Source organism: Silurus meridionalis, chromosome 12 (assembly GCF_014805685.1).
Source record: "Silurus meridionalis isolate SWU-2019-XX chromosome 12, ASM1480568v1, whole genome shotgun sequence".
NCBI lineage: Eukaryota > Metazoa > Chordata > Actinopteri > Siluriformes > Siluridae > Silurus > Silurus meridionalis.
In genome coordinates, this window is record NC_060895.1 from 5,138,479 (window position 1) to 5,164,281 (window position 25,803).

At 44.5% G+C, this 25,803-nt stretch overlaps 1 long non-coding RNA gene and 9 other non-coding genes across 14 annotated transcripts; 7 read left to right on the plus strand and 3 right to left on the minus strand.

Moving 5' to 3' along the window:
• Positions 1-1,213: 1,213 nt before the first annotated feature.
• trnal-aag lies at positions 1,214-1,295 on the plus strand. Its single transcript has one exon. It is a non-coding gene; the product is annotated as a tRNA-Leu (tRNA).
• A 1,823-nt stretch (positions 1,296-3,118) lies between these two features.
• trnam-cau lies at positions 3,119-3,190 on the minus strand. The gene has a single exon. It is a non-coding gene; the product is annotated as a tRNA-Met (tRNA).
• A 1,640-nt stretch (positions 3,191-4,830) lies between these two features.
• trnas-gcu lies at positions 4,831-4,912 on the plus strand. Its single transcript has one exon. It is a non-coding gene; the product is annotated as a tRNA-Ser (tRNA).
• A 410-nt stretch (positions 4,913-5,322) lies between these two features.
• On the plus strand, positions 5,323-5,404 carry trnal-aag. The gene has a single exon. It is a non-coding gene; the product is annotated as a tRNA-Leu (tRNA).
• A 2,548-nt stretch (positions 5,405-7,952) lies between these two features.
• trnas-gcu lies at positions 7,953-8,034 on the plus strand. The gene has a single exon. It is a non-coding gene; the product is annotated as a tRNA-Ser (tRNA).
• Positions 8,035-8,660: 626 nt separating this feature from the next.
• Positions 8,661-8,742, plus strand: trnal-aag. Its single transcript has one exon. It is a non-coding gene; the product is annotated as a tRNA-Leu (tRNA).
• Positions 8,743-9,936: 1,194 nt separating this feature from the next.
• Positions 9,937-14,602, minus strand: LOC124394092. 5 transcript variants are annotated; one of them, XR_006927433.1, is made up of 4 exons: positions 14,253-14,602; positions 14,110-14,172; positions 13,955-14,019; positions 9,937-10,706 (listed from the first exon to the last, which is right to left on the minus strand). It is a non-coding gene; the product is annotated as an uncharacterized LOC124394092 (long non-coding RNA). The 5 variants fall into 5 exon arrangements; XR_006927431.1 differs by having other exon boundaries at positions 13,955-14,022; XR_006927429.1 differs by having other exon boundaries at positions 13,955-14,030; positions 14,253-14,357.
• Positions 14,603-23,329: 8,727 nt separating this feature from the next.
• On the minus strand, positions 23,330-23,401 carry trnam-cau. The gene has a single exon. It is a non-coding gene; the product is annotated as a tRNA-Met (tRNA).
• Positions 23,402-24,981: 1,580 nt separating this feature from the next.
• Positions 24,982-25,063, plus strand: trnas-gcu. The gene has a single exon. It is a non-coding gene; the product is annotated as a tRNA-Ser (tRNA).
• A 621-nt stretch (positions 25,064-25,684) lies between these two features.
• trnal-aag lies at positions 25,685-25,766 on the plus strand. Its single transcript has one exon. It is a non-coding gene; the product is annotated as a tRNA-Leu (tRNA).
• Positions 25,767-25,803: the final 37 nt, after the last annotated feature.

Here is a 25,803-nt window from a genome sequence, read left to right on the forward strand (position 1 = left end):
CTTGGTGACCATTGTCTAGGTCATATGTTGAACACGCAAATGTAGAAGACGTATTTCGTTCGCGGTTTAATTATCTATGTGGATGACTTTAAATAGTTCTGTTGCAATGTTAAAGAGCTGTGTTCTGGCGGAACAATCTGTGGGGAATTTGTAAGACACTAAGATCACAAATGTAGTAGGCATGATTTTAACATGACGCAGGGACACCCCAACGGATATTAGGTCCGTCACCTTATCCTCTCAGCCTTGATTATGGAAGGTTTTCCACATCCATCAATGAGTCAACTGCTGCTTGCCTGCATCAAAAAGGTCGAGGCTCAAAGATCCAGCAAGCAGGTGTGACAATAGGTCTGGTGTAGGCACTGTGGTCTTTCAAGGGCCACAGGGGTGCTTGGCCGACAGGTAGCTTGGCCAAGGTGCTGGGTTTACCCACGGCTGCCAGGATGTATTTTAAACGTTGTGTGAATTGCGACTTTTTGTCTTCAAAGGTTTCCTAGGGATTGTGGCTCACCTTCTTTCTCACTGTCCACTTACTTGCCTGCTAATCCATTGTGCTTTGCATGCGTGGGTTCGAGTCCCACCCTCGTCGCACGGTTGAATCTTAGTCGCCGATTTGCAACTACTTCTGGCTATTTTTGCTATTTCTATCACAAGGCTTCAGGATATAATCTGTCTCAGTAAAGCCATACTTGACTGTTTAGAGGACTTACTGAAGCTGTGAAGTTTGCGGAAGCCTTGCGACTTCTTGCCTCCAAAGGCTTCCCTAGGGATTGTGGCCTCCGTCTTTCATGCTGTCCACGTACATGCCTTTAGTGGCCTAAAGAGGCCAATTGAGACAACAAACCAAAATGTGCTATTGGCAGAAGACGCAAGTGTGCCGTTACCTTTAGAGGAATTTCCCGAAGCTGTATTTGTTGCTGTCTATTTTGCAAAGGTTGTCTGTTTCCATGATGGATCGTCGCAGCTGTGGCAAAACGACAGTGGCAAAAAAACCTTGCGTCTGAATCCTGTTATTATATGGATGATTGTTGACAATCAGAGGGCAATGCAATGGACTACCAATTCAGCACAGCCTGTTGTGTGTTTTTGTATCACTTTGTTCTCGAGCAAAAGTCATTTGTTAAGCCTGTTTCGGGCATGACGTTGACGTTATGGGCGGCTGCGACAGCATCTCCTCCACAAGCTGGCGGTCTCATCTCCAGGCCTCTCTACTGGTAGCGTGGCCGAGCGGTCTAAGACGCTGGATTAAGGCTCCAGTCTCTTTGGAGGCGTGGGTTCGAATCCCACCGCTGCCACGTTATAATTTTGGTCAAATACAGTAGATCTTCTTCCGTTAATACTGCAGATGTTGATCAGCGGGTCCAAAGCCTAGATCCGTCGAGATCGAGGGTCGCTGTAAATGCTAGTCAAAAAGTGCTCGTTTCAGCTTTATGTTAAACAGTCTCACAAGCTCTTGTCAAATAAAATACAAAGGTTATCCTGCACTGCACACAGTTTTTCTTTCAGTTTGTCAAGTTTAGCCTTTTAGTCAAAAGTAATGATTTGCATGTATTTCTCCGAACAACCAGATAGGTCCAAGACACACATACTAAGCTTATTTTCAGAAAACAATAAAGGACTTGATTATGCAGATCAGTGTACTCTGTACAGCATTGTTGTGATATCTGTCCTTTTCACTCGTTCACATTATGCAATACACTGATTTACTTTTAGGTGACAACTTTTCTTTCACAAACGCTGTAAATCAGAGAGTGTCATGGTTCATCAATGAGCCATCTCTAATTGACTTATGAAGATAAAATGCCACCATACAAACGAAAAATAAGGAATCTGAGGATACTAGCAGATAAGACATTGCATTCTTTTCCCTTTGCACTGTATTTACACACAGGTTTAGCCACACAGTTGCACACTTTTGTGCCATTCCTGGAACCTGATTTTGTTCAAATGAGAGACCATGCTTAGCTATCATGATAACAAAACAAGTGTTCAAGCCAGTGATGTCAAATGAAAGCTAGACTGGTGTGTCACAGCGAGGTTTCAACTATTTTGTCCAAAGACATGCTCAAGCATTTGGTAGAGTCTTCGATATTCAGTGAAATTTTGCCAAAATATTTCAATATCAAACTAGCAGCAGAAGACTTGAGCATTATCCAAGCAAACTGTAGAATCGAACAGAGTCAGCATGTTGAATATTTTTCGCTCATGTTTTTTCAGTATCAACTTAACAAGTCTCCCCTGCATGGGCACAGTTCAGAAAAACTGAGCAACAAGGTACACATCTGTCAGAAGTGGGATTCAAACCCACGCCTCCAGAGGAGACTGCGACCTGAACTTAGACTGCTCAGCCATCCTGACAGCCAGGGTTTGATGCCTCTTGCCTTGGTTACCATTGTCTAGGTCACATGTTGAACACGCAAATGTAGAAGATGTATTTCGTTCGCGGTTTAATTATCTACGTGGATGACATTAAATAATTCTGTTGCAGTGTTAAAGAGCTGTGTTCTGGCGGAACAATCTGTGGGGAATTTGTAAGACACTAAGATCACAAATGTAGTAGGCATGATTTTAACATGGCGCAGGGACACCCCAACGGATATTAGGTCCGTCACCTTATCCTCTCAGCCTTGATTATGGAAGGTTTTCCACATCCATCAATGAGTCAACTGCTGCTTGCCTGCATCAAAAAGAAGAAATGGCAATCTTTCTGTTTGGTGCACAAAGTTGGCAGGTCATTCGAATCCAGCATTTGTCCTTTCCACCCATGTACTCATCACATGCAGATAGTGAAATAATAGGATCTGGAAATAGGTTTTTACTTTTTCCCACTCTGAAGTAATACTCATCCTTAAATGTGATCTCAATCTATGTCCACCTCTCTGCTAATCACATGCGAGCACGACATTCTTACCCCTATTCCCAATGAAAAGGGGCTCATATAAAATAATGCGGCATTTATTACATGTATGATTAAAAAAGACTTTGGCCTAACTGTCCTTAGGCTAGCTGAAAATGTGCATATAGGAAGATGTTGAACACAGAATTCGGATACCTCAATGCTATTATGTGTTCAGATTGCCATTGATGAATGGGACTGAGGTATTAAAAAGGTAACAGTTAGCAGAGGATGGTTTCGATCCATCGACCTCTGGGTTATGGGCCCAGCACGCTTCCGCTGCGCCACTCTGCTCTCCGCAAGCAACCAAGACGGGACTCACATCTTGTGGCAAAGAGTGGCTCGGATCTACTCTTCTAGCTTTCAAACGGTGCTGGGAAACCCAGTGGCGTTCTTGTCAATATCAGATAAAGTTTCAATTGAATTTGAATTACAATGTAAAGGATTCAGTCAGAGACCATGCTCAGCTATCATGATAACAAAACAAGTGTTCAAGCCAGTGATCTCAAATGAAACCTAGATTTTTGTTTTGGTGACCATGTGTAGGCCAAATAATGAACGCACAAAAGTCATGGATGTATTTTGTTGGTGTTTTAATTATCTACGGGGTTGACTTCAAAACGTGCTGCTGCAGTGTTAAAGAGCTGTGTTCCAGCATTTCTTCTCTTCAAGCATGTACTGACCACATGCAGATCTTGAAGTGAAAGGATTTTGAAATAGGTTTTACTTTTCTTCACTCGGAAGTGATACTCATCCTTATCTGTGATCTTAATCGATGTTTACCTCTCTGCTAATCACATTTAAGCATTACATTCTTACACTTATTCCCAATGAAAGGTGGCTCATATAAAATTGTGACATTTATTTAATTGTATGATTAAAAATGACTCTGGCGTAAGTGTTCTTCATATAGGAAAGATACTGCACACAAGAATCTGATACCTTCATGGCATTATGTGTTCAGATTGCCATGAAGGAATCCTTGATCACAATTTCCTTGTAGTGTTTTTTCTTAATCTGCAACATTGTCCAACCAATAGAAAATAAAATGGTAAGATTTTCTTTTTTTTTTTTGGTATATTCAAAGGTCCAAATGACACATACTAAGCTTATTTTCAGAAAACATTAAAGGACTGAATAATGCAGACCAGTGTACAGTGTTAAGCCATACACTGATTTGCTTTTATGTGACACTTTTTCTTTTACAAAGGATGTACATGAGAAAGTGTCAAGGTTCATGGCGAATAACGCTCTTCACACCTTGGGAGACAATGGTCCACCTCCTAATTGAATTATCAAGATAACATGCCACTGTTGAAAAGGAAAAAAAAAGGAATCTGAGCATACTAGCAGAAAGGACGTTTAATTTTTTTTCCCATTTGCACACAGATTTAACCACACATTTGCACACTTTTGTACCATTCGAGGAATCAGATCCTGTACAAACGACAACACAAGTGAACATCGCATGCCTGGCATCCCAAAGTGTTTTTCTGCTTCTTACAATCCGCTCGTTTGCGATGCTCAAAGATCCAGCAAGCAGGAGTGACAATAGGTCTGGTGTAGGCACTGTGGTCTTTCACGGGCCAAAGGGGTCCTTGGGCGACAGGTAGCTTGGCCAAGTAGACTAAGGTGCTGAGTTTACCCACGGCTGCCAGGATGTATTTTAAACGTTGTGTGAATTGCGACTTTTTGTCTTCAAAGGTTTCCTAGGGATTGTGGCTCACTTTCTTTCTCACTGTCCACTTACTTGCCTCCAGTGTGCTCAAGAGCCCAACTAAGACAAAAAAGCAAAATGGACCATCGGCAGAAGACACAAGTGTGCCGCTATCTATAAACCTTGGCCCATCTCGTGACACACTGCACCCCTCTTTTGTGCGCGATAAAAGAAAAGCCCCTCGTTTCTTCAGCAGCGCCGTCAGTCCTCTTTATCGGACGAGGTGGCCGAGAGGTTAAGGCGATGGACTGCTAATCCATTGTGCTTTGCACGCGTGGGTTCGAGTCCCACCCTCGTCGCACGGTTTAATCTTAGTCGCCGATTTGCAACTACTTCTGGCTATTTTTGCTATTTTTATCACAAGGCTTCAGGATATAATCTGTCTCAGTAAAGCTTGACTTGACTGTTTAGAGGACTTTCTGAAGCTGTGAAGTTTGCGTAAGCATTGCGACTTCTTGCCTCCAAAGGCTTCCCTAGGGATTGTGGCCTCCGTCTTTCATGCTGTCCACGTACATGCCTTTAGTGGCCTAAAGAGGCCAACTGAGACAACAAACCAAAATGTACTATTGGCAGAAGACGCAAGTGTGCCGTTACCTTTAGAGGAATTTCCCGAAGCTGTATTTGTTGCTGTCTATTTTGCAAAGGTTATGGGCGGCTGCGACAGCATCTCCTCCACAAGCTGGCAGTCTCATCTCCCGGCCTCGCTAATGGTAGCGTGGCCGAGCGGTCTAAGGCGCTGGATTAAGGCTCCAGTCTCTTTGGAGGCGTGGGTTCGAATCCCACCGCTGTTACGTTATAATTTTGGTCAAATACAGTAGATTTCCTTCCGTTAATAGTGCAGATGTTGATCAGCTGGTCCAAAGCCTAGATCCGTCGAGATCGAGGGTCGCTGTAAAGGCTAGTCAAAAAGTGCTCGTTTCAGCTTTATGTTAAACAGTCTCACGAGCTCTTGTCAAATAGAATACAAAGGTTATCCTGCACTGCACACAGTTTTTCTTTCAGTTTGTCGAGTTTAGCCTTTTAGTCAAAAGTAATGATTTGCATGTATTTCTCCGAACAACCAGATAGGTCCAAGACACACATACTAAGCTTATTTTCAGAAAACAATAAAGGACTGGATTATGCAGATCAGTGTACTCTGTACAGCATTGTTGTGATATCTGTCCTTTTCACTTGTTCACATTATGCAATACACTGATTTACTTTTAGGTGACAACTTTTCTTTCACAAACACTGTAAATCAGAGAGTGTCATGGTTCATCAATGAGCCATCTCCTAATTGACTTATGAAGATAAAATGCCACCATACAAACGAAAAATGAGGAATCTGAGGATACTATCAGATAAGACATTGCATTCTTTTCCTTTGCACTGTATTTACACAGGTTTAGCCACACAGTTGCACACTTTTGTGCCATTCCTGGAACCTGATTTTGTTCAAATGAGAGACCATGCTTAGCTATCATGATAACAAAACAAGTGTTCAAGCCAGTGATGTCAAATGAAAGCTAGACTGGTGTGTCACAGCGAGGTTTCAACTATTTTTGTCCAAAGACATGCTCAAGCATTTGGTAGAGTCTTCGATATTCAGTGAAATTTTGCCAAAATATTTCAATATCAAACTAGCAGCAGAAGACTTGAGCATTATCCAAGCAAACTGTAGAATCGAACAGAGTCAGCATGTTGAATATTTTTCGCTCATGTTTTTTCAGTATCAACTCAATAAGTCTCCCTGCATGGGCACAGTTCAGAAAAACTGAGCAACAAGGTACATCTGTCAGAAGTGGGATTCAAACCCACGCCTCCAGAGGAGACTGCGACCTGAACGTAGACTGCTCGGCCATCCTGACAGCCAGGGTTTGATGCCTCTTGCCTTGGTGACCATTGTCTAGGTCACATGTTGAACACGCAAATGTAGAAGACGTATTTCGTTCGCGGTTTAATTATCTACGTGGATGACTTTAAATAGTTCTGTTGCAGCGTTAAAGAGCTGTGTTCTGGCGGAACAATCTGTGGGGAATTTGTAAGACACTAAGATCACAAATGTAGTAGGCATGATTTTAACATGGCGCAGGGACACTAACGGATATTAGGTCCATCACCTTATCCTCTCAGCCTTGATTATGGAAGGTTTTTCACATCCATCAATGAGTCAACTGCTGCTTGCCTGCATCAAAAATAAGAAATGCGTTCACGACATTCTTACCCCTATTCCCAATGAAAAGGGGCTCATGTAAAATAATGCGGCATTTATTACATGTATGATTAAAAATGACTCTGGCCTAAGTGTTCTTCATATAGGAAGATACTGCACACAAGAATCTGATACCTTCATGGCATTATGTGTTCAGATTGCCATGAAGGAATCCTTGATCACAATTTCCTTGTAGTGTTTTTACTTAATCTGCAACATTGTCCAACCAATAGAAAATAAAATGGTAAGATTTTCTTTTTTTTTTTTTTTTTTGGTATATTCAAAAGGTCCAAATGACACATACTAAGCTTATTTTCAGAAAACATTAAAGGACTGAATTATGCAGACCAGTGTACAGTGTAAAGCCATACACTGATTTGCTTTTATGTGACACTTTTTCTTTTACAAAGGATGTACATGAGAAAGTGTCAAGGTTCATGGCGAATAACGCTCTTCACACCTTGGGAGACAATGGTCCACCTCCTAATTGAATTATTAAGATAACATGCCACTGTTGAAAAGGGAAAAAAAAAGGAATCTGAGGATACTAGCAGAAAGGACGTTTAATTTTTTTTCCCATTTGCACTTTATTTACACACATATTTAACCACACATTTGCACACTTTTGTACCATTCGAGGAATCAGATCCTGTACAAACGACAACACAAGTGAACATCGCATGCCTGGCATCCCAAAGTGTTTTTCTTCTTCTTACAATCCGCTCGTTTGCGAGGCTCAAAGATCCAGCAAGCAGGAGTGACAATAGGTCTGGTGTAGGCACTGTGGTCTTTCACGGGCCAAAGGGGTCCTTGGCCGACAGGTAGCTTGGCCAAGTAGATTAAGGTGCTGGGTTTACCCACGGCTGCCAGGATGTATTTTAAACGTTGTGTGAATTGCGACTTTTTGTTTTCAAAGGTTTCCTAGGGATTGTGGCTCACCTTCTTTCTCACTGTCCACTTACTTGCCTCCAGTGGGCTCAAGAGCCCAACTAAGACAAAAAGCAAAATGTACCATCGGCAGAAGACACAACTGTGCCGCTATCTATAAACCTTGGCCCATCTCGTGACACACTGCACCCCTCTTTTGTGCGCAATAAAAGAAAAGCCCCTCGTTTCTTCAGCAGTGCCGTCAGTCCTCTTTATCGGACGAGGTGGCCGAGAGGTTAAGGCGATGGACTGCTAATCCATTGTGCTTTGCACGCGTGGGTTCGATTCCCACCCTCGTCGCACGGTTGAATCTTAGTCGCCGATTTGCAACTACTTCTGGCTATTTTTGCTATTTCTATCACAAGGCTTCAGGATATAATCTGTCTCAGTAAAGCCATACTTGACTGTTTAGAGGACTTACTGAAGCTGTGAAGTTTGCGTAAGCATTGCGACTTCTTGCCTCCAAAGGCTTCCCTAGGGATTGTGGCCTCCGTCTTTCATGCTGTCCACGTACATGCCTTTAGTGGCCTAAAGAGGCCAATTGAGACAACAAACCAAAATGTACTATTGGCAGAAGACGCAAGTGTGCCGTTACCTTTAGAGGAATTTCCCGAAGCTGTATTTGTTGCTGTCTATTTTGCAAAGGTTGTCTGTGTCCATGATGGATCGTCGCAGCTGTGGCAAAACGACAGTGGCAAAAAAAACTTGCGTCTGAATCCTGTTATTATATGTGGATGATTGTTGACAATCAGAGGGCAATGCAATGGACTACCAATTCAGCACAGCCTGTTGTGTGTTTTTGTATCACTTTGTTCTCGAGCAAAAGTCATTTGTTAAGCCTGTTTCGGGCATGACGCTGACGTTATGGGCGGCTGCGACAGCATCTCCTCCACAAGCTGGCAGTCTCATCTCCCGGCCTCGCTACTGGTAGCGTGGCCGAGCGGTCTAAGGCGCTGGATTAAGGCTCCAGTCTCTTTGGAGGCGTGGGTTCGAATCCCACCGCTGCTACATTATAATTTTGGTCAAATACAGTAGATTTCCTTCCGTTAATAGTGCAGATGTTGATCAGCTGGTCCAAAGCCTAGATCCGTCGAGATCGAGGGTCGCTGTAAAGGCTAGTCAAAAAGTGCTCGTTTCAGCTTTATGTTAAACAGTCTCACGAGCTCTTGTCAAATAGAATACAAAGGTTATCCTGCACTGCACACAGTTTTTCTTTCAGTTTGTCAAGTTTAGCCTTTTTAGTCAAAAGTGCTCGTTTCAGCTTTATGTTAAACAGTCTCACGAGCTCTTGTCAAATAGAATACAAAGGTTATCCTGCACTGCACACAGTTTTTCTTTCAGTTTGTCGAGTTTAGCCTTTTTAGTCAAAAAGTAATGATTTGCATGTATTTCTCCGAACAACCAGATAGGTCCAAGACACACATACTAAGCTTATTTTCAGAAAACAATAAAGGACTGATTATGCAGATCAGTGTACTCTGTACAGCATTGTTGTGATATCTGTCCTTTTCACTTGTTCACATTATGCAATACACTGATTTACTTTTAGGTGACAACTTTTCTTTCACAAACGCTGTAAATCAGAGAGTGTCATGGTTCATCAATGAGCCATCTCCTAATTGACTTATGAAGATAAAATGCCACCATACAAACGAAAAAATAAGGAATCTGAGGATACTAGCAGATAAGACATTGCATTCTTTTCCCTTTGCACTGTATTTACAGACAGGTTTAGCCACACAGTTGCACACTTTTGTGCCATTCCTGGAACCTGATTTTGTTCAAATGAGAGACCATGCTTAGCTATCATGATAACAAAACAAGTGTTCAAGCCAGTGATGTCAAATGAAAGCTAGACTGGTGTGTCACAGCGAGGTTTCAACTATTTTTGTCCAAAGACATGCTCAAGCATTTGGTAGAGTCTTCGATATTCAGTGAAATTTTGCCAAAATATTTCAATATCAAACTAGCAGCAGAAGACTTGAGCATTATCCAAGTGTGGCGCGAGGGGTGCGGATGGTGCAGAGAGGCCTCGAGGCGAGAGCCGAAAGGCTCGTCACACCCAAGCTCAACATTATATACTAACCAAGTCGACTACGCCACCTGGGAGGGTTATACCCAGGAAATAGAAGTAAACCCCAGAGTTTATCAGGTCACACAAGTTAGATTCCCTTATTATTGAGTGTAGGCAGGAAACGTGGGCATCGTATACAACAATACAGAGTTTATTGAAAACTTAGCTTTAAAATATAAAAACAAAAAGAAAATGTTCTCGCTGGTGATTATGGTCCGGTGACAATTACACAAATAACAAATAAACAATCGGACAAAATATTAAACAATAAATTTACACAACTTCCAAATGAACAAAACATCATAAAATCATTACATACAGGGCTGGAGTTACCCACCGGAGTGATCAGCACTAATTATCAAAAAGCACACTTCCACACACACACACACACACACACCTCACCGTGAACTCAAAACACCCACGCATACACGTCAAAAGTGTCGTACAGCAAATGTAGAAATAGCACCACCAAAGACCTTTCACCCGTGGGACCCCAGCTCCTGAAAGAAACCAAAAGCAAAATAAATCTCAGACAGAAATGAAGGAAACAGCGAATTAAGGTCACAATTCCACCGTAATATGATGGATAGTCACCAAGCACAATATGATTCACCATATACACCGCTTAAACGAAAACCAATGAAAAACTTGATTAAAAGTTTGAGGGAAGCAAAACCCAAAAGGAGCGGCCACGTCGTCCTCAAGCCAGCCCCGATACTTGCACGTTGCTCAACCCCACAGTAGACCAGACAATACCGGTTAAAACAAATCACAAAAGCCAAACGGCAGCAGCAGAATTCCCCTTTTAAATAGTTGTAAGCCAAGGTTGTTCACTCGGCACGCAGCGAGGGAAAAGTCGAATCGCAGCAATAATCACCCAGGACGAAAAATGAGGATCCTATAATGCAAACAATGATCTTCTTCTTCTTCTTCTTTCGGCTGCTCCCATTAGGGGTCGCTACAGCGGATCATCCGTCTCCACACCACCCTGTCCTCTACATCTGCCTCTTTTACACCAACTACCTGCATGTCTTCCCTCACCACATCCATGAACCTCCTTTTTGGCCTTCCTCTTTTCCTCCTACCTGGTGGCTCCATCCTCAGCATTCTTCTACCAATATAATTTATGTCCCTCCTCTGCACATGTCCAAACCATCTCAATCTCGCCTCCCTCACCTTGTCACCAAAACATCCTACATGCGCTGTCCTCTAATAAACTCATTTCTAATCTTATCCATCCTCGTCACTCCCAACGAAAACCTCAACATCTTTAGCTCTGCTACCTCCAGCTCCACCTCCTGTCTTTTACTCAATGCCACTGTCTCTAAACCATACAACATCGCAGGTCTCACCACAGTCCTATAAACTTTCCCTTTCAATTTTGCAGATACCCTACTATCACAAATCACTCCTGTCACTCTTCTCCACCCACTCCACCCTGCCTGCACTCTTTTCTTCACTTCTCTAACACACTCTCCATTACTTTGCACTGTTGAACCCAGGTACCTGAATTCCTCCACCTTCTGAAGCTCTTCTCCTGCAACCGCACCACTCCACTGCCCTCCCTCTCATTCACACACATGTACTCTGTCTTACTCCTACTGAGTTTCATTCCCTTCTCTCCAGTGCATATCTCCACCTCTCCAGGCTCTTCTCAACCTGCTCCCTACTCTCACAACAAATCACAATATCATCCGCAAACATCATAGTCCAGGGAGACTCCTGTCTGACCTCGTCCGTCAACCTGTCCATCACCACTGCAAACAGGAAAGGGCTCAGGGCCGATCCTTGATGCAGTCCAACCTTCACTCTAAACCAGTCTGTCGTACCTACTGCACACTTCACTGCCGTCACACTGTCCTCATACATGTCCTGCACCACCCTTACATACTTCTCCGACACACCTGACTTCCTCATACAGTACCACAACTCCTCTCTTGGCACCCTGTTGTACGCCTTCTCTAAATCCACAAATACACAATGCAATTCCTTCTGTCCTTCTCTATACTTCTCCATCAACATTCTCAAAGCAAATATGGCATCTGTGGTGCTCTTCCTCGGCATGAAACCATACTGTTGCTCACAGATGGTCACCTCTTTTCTCAGCCTGGCTTCCACTACTCTTTCCCATAACTTCATGGTGTGACTGATCAACTTAATACCCCTGTAGTTACTGCAGGTCTGCACATCTCCTTTATGCTTAAAGATCGGTACCAGCACACTCCTTCTCCATTCCTCAGGCATCTTCTCACCTTCCAAAATCCTGTTAAACAATCTGGTCAAAAACCCCACTGCCATCTCTCCTAAACATCTCCACGCTTCCACCGGTATGTCATCTGGTCCAACCGACTTTCCACTCTTCATCCTCTTAATCGCTGCTCTCACTTCCTCCTTACTAATCTTATCTACATCCTGCTTCACCATCTCCACATCATCCATCCTTCTCTCTCTGATTTTCCTCATTCATCAGCTGCTCAAAATACTCCTCCACCTTCTCAACACACTCTCCTCACTAGTCAACACATTTCCTCTCCATCCTTTACTGCTCTAACTTGCAGTACATCCTTTCCAGCTCGGTCCCTCTGCCTGGCCAATCGGTACAAATCCTTTTCTCCTTCCTTAGTGTCCAACCTCCCATACAGCTCCTCATATGCCTTTTCCTTGGCTTTCGCCACATCCTCTTAACCTGCTGCCGCATCTCCTTGTACTCCTGCCTACTTTTCTCATCACTCTGTCTATCCCACTTCTGTTTTGCCAACCTCTTTCTCCTTATGCTCTCCTGCACTTCCTCATTCCACCACCACGTCTCCTTGTCTTCCTTTCTATTTCCAGATGTCACACCAAGTACTTTTCTAGCTGCCTCCTCATCACTCCTGCAGTAGTTGCCCAATCATCCAACACCTCCTTAACACCACTGAGCCTCTCTCTGACCTCTTCCCTGAACCTCACACTACACTCTTCCTCCTTCAGTTTCCACCATCTTATTCTTCTTTCAGTCCTCACTCTCCTCCTCTTCATCCTCGCCTCCAAAACCATCCTACAGACCACCATCCTATGCTGTCTAGCTACACTGTCCCCTGCCAACACCTTACAGTCGCCAATCTCCTTCAGGTTGCATCTCCTGCATAGCACAAAGTCCACCTGTGTGCACCTTCCTCCACTCTTATACGTCACCCTATGATCCTCCTTCTTTTTAAAATAAGTGTTCACCACTGCCATTTCCATCCTTTTAGCAAAATGTACCACCATCTGCCCTTCCACATTCCTCTCCTTAAAACCATACCTACCCATCACCTCCTCATCACCTCTGTTCCCTTCACCCACATGCCCATTAAAGTCCGCCCCAATCACTAACCATTCTTTCCTAGGTACACCATCTACCACTTCATCTAATTCACTCCAGAATCTTTCCTTCTCCTCCATCTCACAGCCAACTTGTGGAGCATAGGCACTGATGACATTTATCATCATCCTTCAACTTCCACCTTCACGATCATCACCCTATCAGAAACTCTCTTCACCTCCACTACACTCTTACTGTACTCTTCCTTCAGAATCACCCCTACACCATTTCTCTTTCCATCCACACCATGATAAAACAGTTTAAACCCACCTCCAATGTTCCTGGCCTTACTCCCTTTCCACTTGGTCTCCTGAACACACAACATATCTACCTTTCTCCTCTCCATCATATCAGCTACCTCTCTCCCTTTACCCGTCATAGTACCAACATTTAAAGTACCAACCCGAACCTCCACTCTCCTACACTGCTCCTTTCCCTGCCGTCTCTGTAGACGTCTTCCTCCTCTCCTTCTCCTCCTTCGGCCAACAGTAGCCCAATTTCCACCGGTACCCTGTCGGCTAACGATACCTGTGGCGGTCGTTGTTAACCCGGGCCTCGACCGATCCGGTATGAAATTCTCATTTGTGATCCGCATATTTGATTTGGCACGTGTTTTACGCTGGATGCCCTTCCTAACGCAACCCTCCCCATTTACCCGGGCTTGGGACCGGCACTAAGAATGCACTGGCTTGTGCCTCCCTAATGGCTGGGTTATAATGCAAACAATGATACAGGATATAAATGATACCAGTAATTGCACAACTACATGCTGTAATTCCCCCTAACAAACCGAAACAACTTACCAAACGCGGATAGATAAGTTCCTGAGAATCAATGCACCGCTCAGGATACGCAGCCTTCAAATAACCTGCTGTTAAACTGAAGTTCAAGGACTGCACATTACTCACGCCACCTGACATGCGTTAAAGCTAAACATTGCTAAACAACTTCCTCATACCTGCAGGGAGGGCAGTAAACAGATCCAAACCAGCATCCAACAGGGACACACTGAAAAGACAGGCTAAGGATACACAAACGAGCCATTAGTGCAACGAGCAAAGAAAAACTAATTAGCCGACGCTACATACTAACAGCACATACCTGAAATCACTATAGCAGCCAGAAAAGGGGAGGATACGGATGTGACGCATGCCAGGCTCAAACCAACCCGCTCTAAATAGTGCCTGCTCGCTACTGATTGGTGGTCAGGTGTCAATCACCACCTGTACCTCATTCATTCGGTTACAATCCACCCCCAGCTTCTGCATCGTCGCCCCGACGATGAACTAAACCAAAAGCCCACCCTCTTAACTTTCAGTCCCAAGGACGGAATAAAACCACAGATGTACTACCCACTATACTAGACACTGTACCTGGTCCCAAGGATCGTGGGAGGTGATGTACATTAGAGTGCTGCCCAGCAGTACTCCTTCCAGTCCTTCTCACCACACTCTCACACCAGGGTTTATTAGTGGCTGCACATTCAATCTTACCTCAGGGATTTCTTCTGATTCCTGGACTTCACCAGAACCCTGGGGTTCAGACTGAACCATACTCCTAGGTGCTTGCCTACTACTAACCCACGTTGTGTCAGGTACCAGAACAAACAAATCTCCCTCGTCCAACTCTTCTTCTCAAGGCCACACAGTTTCCACTAATGGAATGTCCTGCAACATGGGGGGAGGGTTCCTGCCAATCTGAAGTTTCAGCAAAGATCGGTGCACATGCTTGAACTTGCCTAGATCTGTGATGGGAGCAATTGCATACACCACACCTCCTTCCTTAGGTGCCTTCACAATCTGGTACACCACGGAGCTCCACAGGTTATGGATTTTTGGACCGCTTTCCGGCGGTCAGCAGCGGCCCCCAACCGCTCACGAGCCCCCTCAAAAGCCATCTGCAACCGATCCTGATGCTCCAGGACCCACCGATGAACACTACCTGACTGTGGCTCCTCAACTCTACCAAGCAGGAAGTCCACTGGAAGTCTAGGCTCCTGCCCAAACATCAAAAAATACGGGCATTCTCCCGTAGCTTGGTGAGGAGTAGTGTTGTAGGCGAACAGTACCTGTGGAAGACAAGATGGCCAGTCCCCCTTCCTTGACACAGGCAAGGTGCGCATAAGATTGTGCAGCGTCCGGTTAAAACGTTCACACTGGCCATTTCCAGCAGGGTGATATGGAGTAGTGCGTGACTTTTCAACTCCATATAAACAACACAACTGCTTAATAAGCGCTGACTCAAAGTTACGACCCTGGTCCGAATGAATACGGCCAGGCACCCCAAATTTACAAAACCATTCAACAACCAGATCCTGTGCCACAGTCTCAGCTTGTTGATTTCTAGTAGGTACCGCCAAGGTGTATTTGGTGAAAATATCAGTCATGACCAACACATTCTCACAATCCTTAACTTCAACAGCAGGTGGGTTCTGGCGTGAGAAGGCATCAGCATTGCGGTTGCTCTTACCTGATCTATACTTAAGCTCAAAGTCAAAGGATGCCAACTGGGCAGCCCAACGCTGTTCCATGGCACCCAACTTAGCTGAGGTCAGGTAGCTAAGAGGGTTATTATCAGTGTAGACGACACACTTGTGTCCCAGCAGGTACTCCGGGAACTTCTCAGTCATGGCCTACTTGAGCGCAAGAAACTCCAGCTTCATAGAACTGTAGTTTGAAGTATTGCGCTCAGTGGGCCGAAGACCTCGGCTACCACAAGCTATGGGACGAACCTTACCTTGTTGCTCTTGTGGGAGGACCGCCCCTAGTCCCCCATGGCTGGCGTCCACCTCCAAGATAAAAGGAAGTGAGAAGTCGGCATAAGCGAGTACAGGGGCGGTGGTAAGTCTACCTTTTATCTCCTCAAAGCTACTCTGACACTCCGTAGACCATGCCTCAGCAAACTCACGGGACCCATACTTTGACCGCTTTGGGGTTGCCAGCTCTGCCACCAACCTGTGGAGGGGGGCCGCCAGTCTCGCAAACCCCTCCACAAAGCGGCAGTAGTAGCTAGCAAACCCCAAAAATGACCGCAAACCTGCAACACTGGTTGGCTGAGGCCACTGCGAAACTGCCTCAATCTTTCCTGGGTCTGTAGAAACCCCTTCTGAGGAGATCACATGCCCCAGGTACTGTACTTCGTGTTTGAAGAAGGTACACTTTGACAACTTAGCCTTCAAACCTTCCCTGTGTAACCGGCTTAAGACTACCTCCATCCGAGCTAGATGATGGTCAACTGATGAGGAGAAAACAACAATGTCATCAAGGTACAAGAGAAGAGACTGACACGGTTGGTCCCCAAACAACCGTTCCATTAATCTCGGGAAGGTGCTGGGAGCGTTGCAAAGGCCAAACGGCATCCTGTTCCATTCAAAGAGCCCAAATGGAGTACAAAACGCTGTCTTAGATCTATTTGCCTCACTAACAGGGACCTGATTGTACCCACTGGCAAGGTCCATGGTAGAAAACCAACGTGCCCCTGCCAGTGAGTCCAACGTCTCCTCGATAGGAGGTAGAGGGAAGGCATCCTTCCTGGTCTTAGCATTTAAATGACGGTAGTCTACACACATGCGTAGACTGCCGTCCTTCTTTTTAACGAAAACGATGGGCGAAGCGTAAGGGCTGCAGCTTGTCGAGAAAAATATTTTAATCAACCATATCTAGTGTGTGTTATAATCAAACTAATACTATCAAACTACATTAACCTAATTAACTTAATAAGCAATATAGAACTTATTAGATGAAGTTTGACAAAACACTATTTGATCTATATGTTAATCAAACCTTTATGTACATCAAGTATTAATAATAATAATAAGGTATTTACATGTGTGAGTAGGATAGAAACTGACTGAATGTTATGAGTGTATGGAATAGGCAAAGAAGGACAAGAAACAAACTTGAGGGAGATTAAGCATCTTTATTGAAATAGCAGGGTGTATGGGGTTCTGCAGCAGCAGGGGACATGAAGGAGTAGTTGAATCTAGGCCCAGGTGAAGACACAGAAGCATGGACAGGGGACATAAAAGCGTAGCTTGGTCCAGGGATGGGTGAAGACACAGGAGCACGCTGGTTTGGCGGAACGGAGAAGCAGGGAAAGAACCAGTGGTAGACCAGTGTGAAGGATAGGGAGAAAACTGTGGTGTCGTGTCAGGAAAACAGGAGCAGTCGTGACGACGGCTGAGATCAGGGAAGTCTGTGTACTCCCATCAAGCATTGTAAAGCCCAGCAATGCGAGGAGGCACGAAGGCATTAGCTGGGACATTTGGGCTGGAGAGCTGTTCTAAAAAATGAGTAAACTCAGCAGCAAGAGAGGAGAGCTGAAATTGGCGGTACTGTCTGCGAAGAGCACCCAGGGCCGATGGTCTGGGAGGCAGGGATGGTTGAGCTGATCGGCGTGGTGGAGCTGGGGAATGAGACCAACAGAGATAAGATGTTAAAATAGGGAATATCATAGTGACGGTTGAGCACAAGTAAAGGATAACACTCAAGAAAATCATATACACTGTGTAACAATCAGTTCAGAATGCACAAGTTAGCTTACAGCCATTAATTAATCAAGCATAGTACGTAAACAAACTATAAACAATGTTATAACTCAATCAAATGTAAGTAGAATAGCAGAACAGCATTATAAAAGAATAAAACATAACACTTACCCATTGCAAATGCAGGAGGACAAAATAGGCCGTAAAAAAGGTTGTTCACACTTGAAAGACTGAAGAATGTATGGTTAAAACCAGAGAAAAGTAAAAGCCTTTTATACTCACTCATATTTTTTAATATAAAATTATGGGCGGAAAATAAGGGAACTGAAAAAACACAGGAACTCCAAATATGGTATTGTTGAAAGAATGAGCATAAGGCCAAAGATAAGGGAATTGACAAGGAAGGCAAAATTCAGAGACATAAGGGAATTATGGACAAAGAAGGTAAGACCGAGACATAAGAATTCTTCAAGGTCAAGGAAGTAGAAAAAATAGTAAGACACGGTGGCCACAAGGTATAAATCTGGCGTGAAACAACAGTCAGTGTACTTCTTCACTTTGGCATGCTCTATCATTTGTTGATGTGCTGTTCATTTTGATGTGAAGTACCCGCTTTTATTGAGCTCATTGAAACCTGCATGGAATAAAGAAGTTTTGCTTTTATTCATCCAGGACTGAGGATTCTTCATTGGCGGTTTGTGTCTATTATATTTGTGTTTTTTCTAGAATTGGCTGGGCATTATTGGGAATCCTCTGAGCAAAGAAATCCACCCTCGATGTGTCGCCTCAGAGACGGGCTCTGAGTTCCGACAAGCTCTCTCTAATTACCTGAGCCTTCAAAAGTTGGCTAATGTGAGCCTTTACTACCTCGTACTCTGAAGGAGGAATACGCCTGTACCGCTGGCGCACAGGGACCTCATCTAGTAAGGGGATGTCATGGGAAATAAGATTAGTACATCCCAAATCCCCATCATGTATGGAAAACACAGATGAATACCGGTCTAGTAGCGCCCTCACCTTGCCTTGTTCTTCCACTGACAACACAGACAAGTCAATCGCCCGGATCTGCTCTTGTACAGGAGGGGAAACCTGCACAACTTGTGTACTCACCCTAGCTGAAACCTCCTGAACTTCAATGACCTCTGGGGGTAAGCTCACCACCTGAACATGGTTAACAGTGCCTACGACCGTGCTAGCGTACATCACTACATCTGTTGTACCCACATTGACCACAGGCACATAAGCTGTGCCATGGTGCACGTGGACCAGAGCAGGAGATGCCAACAAACCTACTGGAAGACCAGAATCTGGAGGCTCAAACAATACTGTACCACTTGAGTACTGGGCAGAGCACCTTACGGCAACCAATTTCATGGTGCCCCCTGGGATGCAACACGCCCGACGTCCACGCACCTTGACTCGACCCCCCTGATCTGAAACTAGCTGGATGTCGATGTGATGACAATGCTGTAAGGCCTGGACAACAGAAATAGGGGCCTGTGACACAACAGGTAAATCAAAAAGACTGGTGCCATGCTGACCAAAGAGCTCCCGGTAACAGCGGCTTAGGACGTTCATTCCCAGAACACCAGGAACCTGAGCACCCAAACCACCGGGAGGATCTCTGACCACCAGCACTCCACACCCTAAAACCACACGCCCACAAAGCTGTACATCTAGTTCTAAATAGCCAATATAAGGAATTGAAAGACCATTCGCAGCCCGGAGCTGTAACCAATGGCACGACCTAAGCCGTTCCTGACCCCACGACCCAAAATTCGCCAAGAAACACTTCTCCGTAATGGTGGACACCATAGAACCAGTGTCCACCAGGCAAGGTACCATAACCCCACCCATACGCACGTCAAGTTGCGGACACGTTGACATAAAACGAGACATAAAATTGCCATCATTTAGAACACCCGAGCCTGTCTTTTCCCCGACCAAGCTGTGGCCCTGCAGCTCAGTGGGAACTAGTTTTCCGACGGTTGCCTGGACTGTGACTGCCCAACTCTCGGTACCGCGGAGGCTGCGCGTACTGGTGGAAAACGAAAAGGTCTCTGTTCCCCATCACAATCCCTAGCAAAGTGACCAGGCTGCTGACACCGCCTACAAATTATCTGATTAGATCGGGATAATTGCGAACGCTGAGGGTTTTAAATTTGAGCCACACTTTGAGCAAGTTGATTCAATTGTGGTTGTTGCTTTTTCAGCATTTCTCGCAACTCACCCAATTCGGAAGTCGCCAAATTACTACTTCCCCTGTGTGCTGATGTCCCTGTACCCCATACTGAATACCCTGAGCGGAAGGAACTGATTGGCTTCGACCACGCGCCCCCCCAGGCATTCCCTCACGTTCCCAGCGAATAGCTTCGCCACGAACATTCAACAACGTAGCAGTGGGTTGGCGGCGGACCAACTGTTTTAATTCATGTCGAAGCGCACCGTCGCTCACATGCTCAACAAATTGATCTCGCAATAACATATCCGCATTAGGCATACCATGGGGTGATTGACGTTTCACCTTTTCCAGAAGATTCAACAGGGCTAGGGAGAACTCTAACAAGGTCTCCCCACCCTGTTGTTTTCTGGAAAAAAAGGATTCTTGAAGAGCTACGTACGAACTCGTGCAACCATACAATTCGCGCAATGCCTTAATAATTTTGTTTGGATCCTCCCTCTCGTCCCTTGGCCGATATCGAATTTCCTCCCTCGCCTCTCCCTCCAAATGATCAACCAAAAAGAATGCTTGATCAACCGAAGAGAGATGGCGAAGACGCATGCAGGCCTGAGCCTCCTCTACCCATTCCTCAATTCTAATGCCGAACCTACCATTAAATTTCGGACACTTACGATCCCGAGGCACAAAAACGAAACGATCTGTTGCAGAGGCAACAGCACCAGTGAGTGGTGGATATACAACGGGAGACATAGGAGCATTAAATGGGCCAGGTTGCACAATTGGCACTTGCTCCTGCTGCAACCTTTCATTATCTGCCCTCAATTGAGCTACCAATTCTCTCAATTCGCGTAGTTCATCGTCCATAATTGCAAACCCCGCAATCACTTACCACTACTGAGAAAAAATACGAAGCTCAGGATCTACTCATAAAATTGGAGTAAAAAAAAATAAACTGCTGCTGCCCAGCTTCTGCAAAAATACAAAACACAAATAATACACAAACAATACCCACGTCTTCTGCACTACACAAGAGATCCTGCCGACTGCGCCAGAATGTGGCTCGAGGGGTGCGGATGGTGCAGGGAGGCCTCGAGGCGAGAGCCGAAAGGCTCGTCACACCCAAGCTCAACTTTATATACTAACCAAGTCGACTACGCCACCTGGGAGGGTTATACCCAGGAAATAGAAGTAAACCCCAGAGTTTATTAGGTCACACAAGTTCGATTCCCTTATTATTGAGTGTAGGCAGGAAACGTGGGCATCGTATAAAACAATACAGAGTTTATTGAAAACTTAGCTTTAAAATATAAAAACAAAAAGAAAATGTTCTCGCTGATGAATATGGTCCGGTTACACAAATAACAAAAAAATAAACAATCGGACACAAAATATTAAACAATAAATTTACACAACTTCCAAATTAACAAAACAACATAAAATCATTACATACAGGGCTGGAGTTACCCACCGGAGTGATCAGCACTAATTATCAAAAAGCACACTTCCACACACGCACACACACCTCACCATGAACTCAAAACACCCACGCATACACGTCAAAAGTGTCGTACAGCAAATGTAGAAATAGCACCACCAAAGACCTTTCACCCGTGGGACCCCAGCTCCTGAAAGAAACCAAAAGCAAAATAAATCTCAGACAGAAATGAAGGAAACAGCGAATTAAGGTCACAATTCCACCGTAATATGATGGATAGTCACCAAGCACAATATGATTCACCATATACACCGCTTAAACGAAAACCAATGAAAAACTTGATTAAAAGTTTGAGGGAAGCAAAACCCAAAAGGAGCGGCCGCGTCGTCCTCAAGCCAGCCCCGATACTTGCACGTTGCTCAACCCCACAGTAGACCAGACAATACCGGTTAAAACAAATCACAAAAGCCAAACGGCAGCAGCAGAATTCCCCTTTTAAATAGTTGTAAGCCAAGGTTGTTCACTCAGCACGCAGCGAGGGAAAAGTCGAATCGCTGCAATAATCACCCAGGACGAAAAAGGAGGATCCTATAATGCAAACAATGATACAGGATATAAATGATACGAGTAATTGCACAACTACATGCTGTAATTCCGCCTAACAAACCGAAACAACTTACCAAACGCGGATAGATAAGTTCCTGAGAATCAATGCACCGCTCAGGATACGCAGCCTTCAAATAACCTGCTGTTAAACTGAAGTTCAAGGACTGCACATTACTCACGCCACCTGACACGCGTTAAAGCTAAACATTGCTAAACAACTTCCTCATACCTGCAGGGAGGGCAGTAAACAGATCCAAACCAGCATCCAACAGGGACACACTGAAAAGAAAGGCTAAGGATACACAAACGAGCCATTAGTGCAACGAGCAAAGAAAAACAAATTAGCCGACGCTACATACTAACAGCACATACCTGAAATCACTATAGCAGCCGGAAAAGGAGGGGATACAGACGTGACGCATGCCAGGCTCAAACCAACCCGCTCTAAATAGTGCCTGCTCGCTACTGATTGGTGGTCAGGGGTGTCAATCACCACCTGTACCTCATTCATTCGGTCACACAAGCAAACTGTAGAATCGAACAGAGTCAGCATGTTGAATATTTTTCGCTCATGTGTTTTCAGTATCAACTCATGGGTGGGCACAGTTCAGAAAAACTGAGCAACAAGGTACACATCTGTCAGAAGTGGGATTCAAACCCACGCCTCCAGAGGAGACTGCGACCTGAACGTAGACTGCTCGGCCATCCTGACAGCCAGGGATTGATGCCTCTTGCCTTGGTGACCATTGTCTAGGTCACATGTTGAACACGCAAATGTAGAAGACGTATTTCGTTCGCGGTTTAATTATCTACGTGGATGACTTTAAATAGTTCTGTTGCAGTGTTAAAGAGCTGTGTTCTGGCGGAACAATCTGTGGGGAATTTGTAAGACACTAAGATCACAAATGTAGTAGGCATGATTTTAACATGGCGCAGGGACACCCTAACGGATATTAGGTCCGTCACCTTATCCTCTCAGCCTTGATTATGGAAGGTTTTCCACATCCATCAATGAGTCAACTGCTGCTTGCCTGCATCAAAAAGAAGAAATGGCAATCTTTCTGTTTGGTGCACAAAGTTGGCAGGTCATTCGAATCCAGCATTTGTCCTTTCCACCCATGTACTCATCACATGCAGATAGTGAAATAATAGGATCTGGAAATAGGTTTTTACTTTTTCCCACTCTGAAGTAATACTCATCCTTAAATGTGATCTCAATCTATGTCCACCTCTCTGCTAATCACATGCGAGCACGACATTCTTACCCTATTCCCAATGAAAAGGGGCTCATATAAAATAATGCGGCATTTATTACATGTATGATTAAAAGACTTTGGCCTAACTGTCCTTAGGCTAGCTGAAAATGTGCATATAGGAAGATGTTGAACACAGAATTCGGATACCTCAATGCTATTATGTGTTCAGAGTGCCATTGATGAATGGGACTGAGGTATTAAAAAGGTAACAGTTAGCAGAGGATGGTTTCGATCCATCGACCTCTGGGTTATGGGCCCAGCACGCTTCCGCTGCGCCACTCTGCTCTCCTTAAGCAACCAAGACGGGACTCACATCTTGTGGCAAAGAGTGGCTCGGATCTACTCTTCTAGCTTTCAAACGGTGCTGGGAAACCCAGTGGGGTTCTTGTCAATATCAGATGAAGTTTCAATTGAATTTGAATTACAATGTAAAGGATTCAGTCAGAGACCATGCTCAGCTATCATGATAACAAAACAAGTGTTCAAGCCAGTGATCTCAAATGAAACCTAGATTTTTGTTTTGGTGACCATGTGTAGGCCAAATAATGAACGCGCAAAAGTCATGGATGTATTTTGTTGGTGTTTTAATTATCTACGGGGTTGACTTCAAAACGTGCTGCTGCAGTGTTAAAGAGCTGTGTTCCAGCATTTCTTCTCTTCAAGCATGTACTGACCACATGCAGATCTTGAAGTGAAAGGATTTTGAAATAGGTTTTACTTTTCTTCACTCGGAAGTGATACTCATCCTTATCTGTGATCTTAATCGATGTTTACCTCTCTGCTAATCACATTTAAGCACTACATTCTTACACTTATTCCCAATGAAAGGTGGCTCATATAAAATTGTGACATTTATTAAATGTATGATTAAAAATGACTCTGGCCTAAGTGTTCTTCATATAGGAAGATACTGCACACAAGAATCTGATACCTTCATGGCATTATGTGTTCAGATTGCCATGAAGGAATCCTTGATCACAATTTCCTTGTAGTGTTTTTTCTTAATCTGCAACATTGTCCAACCAATATAAAATCAGAAAACATTAAAGGACTGAATTATGCAGACCAGTGTACAGTGTTAAGCCATACACTGATTTGCTTTTATGTGACACTTTTTCTTTTACAAAGGATGTACATGAGAAAGTGTCAAGGTTCATGGCGAATAACGCTCTTCACACCTTTGGAGACAATGGTCCACCTCCTAATTGAATTATCAAGATAACATGCCACTGTTGAAAAGGAAAAAAAAAGGAATCTGAGGATACTAGCAGAAAGGACGTTTAATTTTTTTTCCCATTTGCACTTTATTTACACACAGATTTAACCACACATTTGCACACTTTTGTACCATTCGAGGAATCAGATCCTGTACAAACGACAACACAAGTGAACATCGCATGCCTGTCATCCCAAAGTGTTTTTCTGCTTCTTACAATCCGCTCGTTTGCGATGCTCAAAGATCCAGCAAGCAGGAGTGACAATAGGTCTGGTGTAGGCACTGTGGTCTTTCACGGGCCAAAGGGGTCCTTGGGCGACAGGTAGCTTGGCCAAGTAGACTAAGGTGCTGAGTTTACCCACGGCTGCCAGGATGTATTTTAAACGTTGTGTGAATTGCGACTTTTTGTCTTCATAGGTTTCCTAGGGATTGTGGCTCACTTTCTTTTTCACTGTCCATTACTTGCCTCCAGTGTGCTCAAGAGCCCAACTAAGACAAAAAAGCAAAATGGACCATCGGCAGAAGACACAAGTGTGCCGCTATCTATAAACCTTGGCCCCAGATGTCGTGACACACTGCACCCCTCTTTTGTGCGCGATAAAAGAAAAGCCCCTCGTTTCTTCAGCAGTGCCGTCAGTCCTCTTTATCGGACGAGGTGGCCGAGAGGTTAAGGCGATGGACTGCTAATCCATTGTGCTTTGCACGCGTGGGTTCGAGTCCCACCCTCGTCGCACGGTTGAATCTTAGTCGCCGATTTGCAACTACTTCTGGCTATTTTTGTTATTTTTATCACAAGGCTTCAGGATATAATGTCTCAGTAAAGCCATACTTGACTGTTTAGAGGACTTACTGAAGCTGTGAAGTTTGCGTAAGCATTGCGACTTCTTGCCTCCAAAGGCTTCCCTAGGGATTGTGGCCTCCGTCTTTCATGCTGTCCACGTACATGCCTTTAGTGGCCTAAAGAGGCCAATTGAGACAACAAACCAAAATGTACTATTGGCAGAAGACGCAAGTGTGCCGTTACCTTTAGAGAATTTCGAAGCTGTATTTGTTGCTGTCTATTTTGCAAAGGTTGTCTGTTTCCATGATGGATCGTCGCAGCTGTGGCAAAACGACAGTGGCAAAAAAAACTTGCGTCTGAATCCTGTTATTATATGTGGATGATTGTTGACAATCAGAGGGCAATGCAATGGACTACCAATTCAGCACAGCCTGTTGTGTGTTTTTGTATCACTTTGTTCTCGAGCAAAAGTCATTTGTTAAGCCTGTTTGGGGCATGACGCTGACGTTATGGGTGGCTGCGACAGCATCTCCTCCACAAGCTGGCGGTCTCAACTCCCGGCCTCTCTACTGGTAGCGTGGCCGAGCGGTCTAAGGCGCTGGATTAAGGCTCCAGTCTCTTTGGAGGCGTGGGTTCGAATCCCACCGCTGCCACGTTATAATTTTGGTCAAATACAGTAGATCTCCTTCC